This window comes from Anarrhichthys ocellatus, unplaced genomic scaffold, assembly GCF_004355925.1.
Source record: "Anarrhichthys ocellatus isolate YVR2014 unplaced genomic scaffold, GSC_Weel_1.0 scaffold84, whole genome shotgun sequence".
Classification (NCBI taxonomy): domain Eukaryota; kingdom Metazoa; phylum Chordata; class Actinopteri; order Perciformes; family Anarhichadidae; genus Anarrhichthys; species Anarrhichthys ocellatus.
The window spans coordinates 505,173-511,076 of NW_022280114.1; positions in this window are offsets into that span (position 1 = coordinate 505,173).

The window sequence follows — 5,904 nt, forward strand, 5'->3', positions numbered from 1 at the left end:
GACCAGCACGTACAGTCAGGCCCATAAGTATTTGGACTGAGACACAATTTTTCTAATTTTTCCTCTTTACACAACTCCAATGGATTTGAAACTAATCAGTCAATATGTGGTTGAAGTTTAGACTTTCAGCTTTAATTCAATGGATAAAACAAAACAAAAAATCACCGTTTAAGAATTACAGCCATTTCTACACAGCCATCCACATTTACAGAGGCTCAAAAGTAATTGGACAAACTAACATAATTATGAATATATTCATTATTTTTAATACTTAGAGGAAAATCCTTTGCAGTCAATGATTGCCTGAAGTCTGGCACCTGTAGACATCACCAAAACGGTGAGTTTCCTGCCTTGAGATGCTTTGCCAGACCTTTTACTGCAGCCTCCTTCAGCTGCTGCTGTTTGTGAGTCTTTCTGCCATTAGTTTTATCTTCAGAAAGTGAAAAGCCTGCTCACTTGGGTTGAGATCAGGTGACTGACTTGGCCATTGAAGAATATTCCATTCCTTTGCCTTGAGAAGCTCTTGGGTTGGTTTCACAGTATGTTTTACGTCATAATCCATCTGCACTGTGAAGCTCCATCCAATCAGTTTTGTAGCATCAGGCTGAATCTGAGCAGATAGTTTAGCCCTAAAGACCTCAGAACCTATCCTGCTGCTTCTATCAGCTGTGACATCACCAACAAACACCAGTGACCCAGTTCCATTGGCAGCCATACATGCCCATCCAAAGCACTGCCTCCACCATGTTAGACAGATGATGTGGTTTGCTTTGGATCACGAGCCGTTCCTTTCCTTCTCCACTCTTTTCTCTTCCATCATTCTGGTACAAGTTCATCTTGGTTTCATCCGTCCAAAGATTCTTTTTCCAAAACCGGTCTTTTTTAGATGTTTTCTGGCAAAGTCTAATCGGGCCTTCCTGTTCTTCAGTGTTACCAGTGGTTTGCACCTTGTTGTAAACCCTCTGTATGTAGATTTATGAAGGCGTCTCTAGACTGTAGACTTTAACAATGACACGCCTACCTCCTCCAGAGTGTTCTTGACTTCAGTAGATGTTATGAAGGGGTTTTTCTTCACCAAGGTACACCAATTTTTTTAATCTCATAATGGCCTCCTTTCACTTGCATTGACACCTTTTTGGTCCGCATGCTAAGAGTTCCAAGGACCAGCTACCAACTGCAAATACAACATTTTGAATCCTATTGTTGGCATCATTTGTCATCATTGTCCAATTACTTTTGAGCCTCTGAAAATGGGGATGACTGTGTAAAAGTGGCTGTAATTCCTAAACGGTTATTGTCATTTTTTGTTTTATCCATTGAATTAAAGCTGAAAGTCTACACTTCAACCACATATTGACTGATTAGTTTCAAATCCATTGGAGTTGTGTAAATAAGCAAAATTTGGAAAATTGTGTCATAGTCCAAATACTTATGGCCCTGACTGTATGCAAGATTTTAAATGCAGGACTTTTACTTGTATTTCTACATTGTGGTATTCATACTTGAACTTCACAAAAATTAACTTTATTATTAATTAACAACCTATGAAAATTTTGATTAATTATGCTAAAACACAGCCAAACTAATGACCTTCAGTAGACTGAAATAATCATCTCACTGGTCACATTTTACTGTGTTTATTCCATTTTATTTATATCATGTTTATCATTTTCTATGTATAAGAGCATCTGGAGCACAACACATTTATTTTGGGAAGAATAAAGTTGTTGAATATTTGACGCCTCAAATACGAAATATAAAATCCTGCATTAATTTATCACAGAGCAAAAATGTATTTAAAAAATAAAAAGTTCATGTGTGATGATAATTTCTGCTCATATGTTGCACAAGATAACATATGATCTATCAGGACTGTGGATATGATCGTCCTAAAAACAAAACGCCAGCTTTGCATTATTTCAGGTACATTAATGATACATTTTTTTAACGCATATATTTGTCAGTCAGTCATGTCATAAGTTTAACCTGGCTCCTAGGCTATGACAAATACGGCAAAGACACAAGAGATGATGGTGACGTAAAGTATTTATTTTAACCAAATAAAGAAATACTTAACTTTATGAAGTGTATCAGTCAGCAACATCAGTAATGTCAACGTGGATGCGTGTGTGATAAAGTGTGTGTGTTGTCAGCGAAACCAAAGAAAACCAAAGAAAACCAAACATAACCGGCAGCAACTGGCAGAGATCTCTCACGTGTGCCGGAGAGAAACCCCGCCGGCAGAGCAACACCAGCAGGGCTTTATGCTCCAGGACCAGGTGCTCTGCATCAGTCAATCAGCCACGACTGCTGTTAGAAGCAGGGCCGTCACAGTCATTCATCTCAGAAATCGGAACGTTCACGTATCAAACGTCAACAAACTGGTATCCAGGCAACGAGTTGAAGGGCAGAATGGATGACGTCATTTATTCTGCCTTCAATGTATAGTGGCTATGACGTCATCAGCCCTGCCTGTGATCTGCCTGTGATGTCATAAAGCCCTTCTTTCCTATATCAGCTGCTCTGTTAGACGTGCACACATTCTGACAACACACAGAGCCAATGGAAGGTCACAAGACACTGAGAGCACACACTGCAGTCCAGCAGGAGACAAAGGTGAAAGACATGGACCACATCGACTACGCGGAGAAGGGCATCGCCCACCTGAAAGGGCAGTTGATGAATACCGATCTTGGTCTGCAGACCGCCAACACCGTGGACCTGCGGGTCGGACTGGAGCAGACGAAGAAAGAGAACAAGGCCTTGAAGTCGCAGCTCAGTGCCGCAAATCGGAAGTTGAGTGAGATGGAGGCTCTTCTAAAACGGAAAGAGGCTAAGAAGGCTGTGGGAGGGGCTTCCTATCTAGGCAAAAGCATCACCGCTGCCCTCAGAAGGTTAAAGCATAAATGCAAATTCTGGACCGAGGAGGACCTGAAGGCTCTACTTGATGGAAGGCAGTGGGACGAGAGTTGCCACGAAGAAGAAGAGGATCAGTTCATGGTCGACCCTCTCCAGTGGGAGCAGGAGAAAGCCTCCCTGCTGCAGGAGATCAGAGCCTCCTGTGTGGGTCAACTAAACGAGCAGAAGATGGAGAATCAAAAGCTCCAGAATGCTCTGAAGGAGACTGAGGAGGAGCTGAAGACTCAACTTGATCGAAGGCAGAGGGACAATAGTTGCCACCTGGAAGAGCTGGAAAAGTCCAGAAGCACGTTTCTGGCCCAGGTGGCAATCCATAAAAAAGAGTCGGATCAGTTCATGGCCGACCGTCTCCAGTGGGAGCTGGAGAAAGCCTCCCTGCTGCAGGAGATCAGAGCCTCCGCTGTGGCTCAGCTCAACCATCAGAAAGAGGAGGTCGACCACTTTGCGGCTGCACTGAGGAATGCCGAGCAGCATTTTGAGGGTTTTCGAGAGTGGCACGAGGAAAAGCCGTCCCTCACTCAGGCCGTGGAGGAGCTCAAGCAGACGCTGCAGAAGAAAGAGCAGGTGTCGGACATCAAGGAGTCCGTCCTTCAGGATGAACTCCTCTTTGTGAAGACCCAGCTGGAGGATCTGCAGAGAAGGGCCGCTGAAAAGAAAAGGAACAAGTGGTACAGGTTCTCTACACTGTTCACTCCGCGCCCAGCTGCAACTAACCTGCTAACTGGTGAGTTCAGCCTGATGCAGGAGGCACAGACAAACAAAGACTAGCAGGTGTCTGCCATAAGTGTGTGAATGTGAATAGTCTGATGGCAGGTGTCTGCCATAAGTGTGTGAATGTGAATAGTCTGATGGCAGGTGTCTGTGAAACTTGCACTATTTACATGAATGTAAATAGTCTCACGGTAGTCGGAAAGACTAGAAAATACAGTACAATACACAACCCCCCCCCCCCCATGGTTTTTCTCCTGGTATGCAGGTTTCGCCCGTGGAGTGTGACACTCCACGGGCGAAACCTGCGCCTGGGTGAAACTTGCGCTATTTACATGAATGTGAATAGTCTGATGGCAGGTGTCTGCCATAAGTGTGTGAATGTGAATAGTCTGATGGCAGGTGTCTGCCATAAGTGTGTGAATGTAAATAGTCTGATGGCAGGTGTCTGCCATAAGTGTGTGAATGTAAATAGTCTGATGGCAGGTGTCTGCCATAAGTGTGTGAATGTGAATAGTCTGATTACCATGGTTTTTTTCCTGGTATGCAGGTTTCGACTGTGGACTATTTACATGAATTAGATTAACATTTAGAAAGACGGACAGAAACAGAGCACAACAAATGTGCAAATTAAGCTGTGCATGGTTTCAACCTGAATCCAGCAGCAGGAACACGTGTCACCACAGAGGCTGGTCACGATGCCCACAGACCATTTACCTTGACAATAACAGAAGCAGTCAGTGTTTCTGCTGCGCTGCACGCACATTCAACACAAGCGCTTCTTAGGTCTGATAGAAATTATCAAAGCAAAGAAAACGGAGAGGAAAGAGTATGATATCCTCTACAGGTACTTCATGAATATGGATAGTCGGAGCCTGATGATATTGTTCACCATTTATGCCCACAACATTGATACCAGCGCGCTTGTATTTCTTCCCCTAAACCATAAAATGTGTCAGTCCCTTTTGAGTTATCCTGCTGTTACACACTGTGCACACAGCAACGGAACACGTGAGCTTGCTGTTCAGTAAATCAATACATAATTATTTGTTGGAGAAAAAAAAATTGCTTTTTCTATTATGCATAATAACTCACCAAGCACAGTACTTCAAAACGTGAAATGACCTCTGACCGCTCTGATTCACTGAGTCGGTGGCAGGTCATTTTAAAGGAAGTCACTGCAAGTCGACTGAGACACACACACACGCACACACACACACATCGTGACGCAAGGTCGGTCATAAACAAGCCGAGTACACTGTGGGGTCCAGTCCATAACCTGGGCTGACAGCATCACTCCTGCTCATTGCTGTATTACATGATAAGAAAGTGTCTTGCAGGGATTCCCTTCAGATAGATTCAAGATTTAAATCTGCTCGCGTAGCATTGCATTTGTGACACCATTTTTTCCCAGGAGGGAAAAAAACAACATTACAAAACAGACATACAGAATATAATTATGTGTGCTCAATGAAAACATAACTAATATGGGTTTTGCTCGTGGGACAACAGGAGAAGTTCTGATTTTATTTACATTTAAATTAAAAAAATAAAGTAGAGAAAAAAAGTTGGGGCAGAGAGAGACTAGTTTTCTGCAGCATTCAGCCACGGCCAGGCTGAGGCGCCATAGCGCAGAGATGTGAGAGTGATGCCAAAATGTTGCTATTGTCACTGGATTAAAATGTCTGTGGCGGACCTTAAGTGTCTGTAAATATCGTATTCTTCTCTAACACTTACAAGGCAATTATTGTACTGAATTTAAAGGTTGTAATTCACAAGTTTAAACATTCTGACGTTTGGGATTGAACAATTCGATCAATATCTTAATGTGACATGAAACAGCTACTACATGGACCTTGTAGTGAGATTGTCTCTTGACCTGGGTGTTTTCCAGTTTTCTCCCAGAAATGCTCAAGTGGTCCATAAAGTAAAGTTTGAAGAGCTGCCAAAAGACCAATCAGCTGACATACTTTTTCCTGTGGTTGCTGTGTTGTTTTGGGAAGGTGAAGCACAGTGAGGGTGTTGTGTTGTGTTGTGTTGGGCACTCTTCACACTTTGCAAGAGAGAAAAAAGAGGTTACATGAATAGGACTAGCGGGAAAGGGAAGCAGTACATGCGAAGCTTCTTAGCTGTACACCGGACAGGTTTGGCTATAGCTGGATGCAGTCATGCTAATAACTTATTTAGGTTTTTAAAACAACGGGGACAGATCCAGCATGGACAGTTACGGGAGTGAGGGACATGAAGCACCTGTGGAGAAATGGATATGTAGTTATA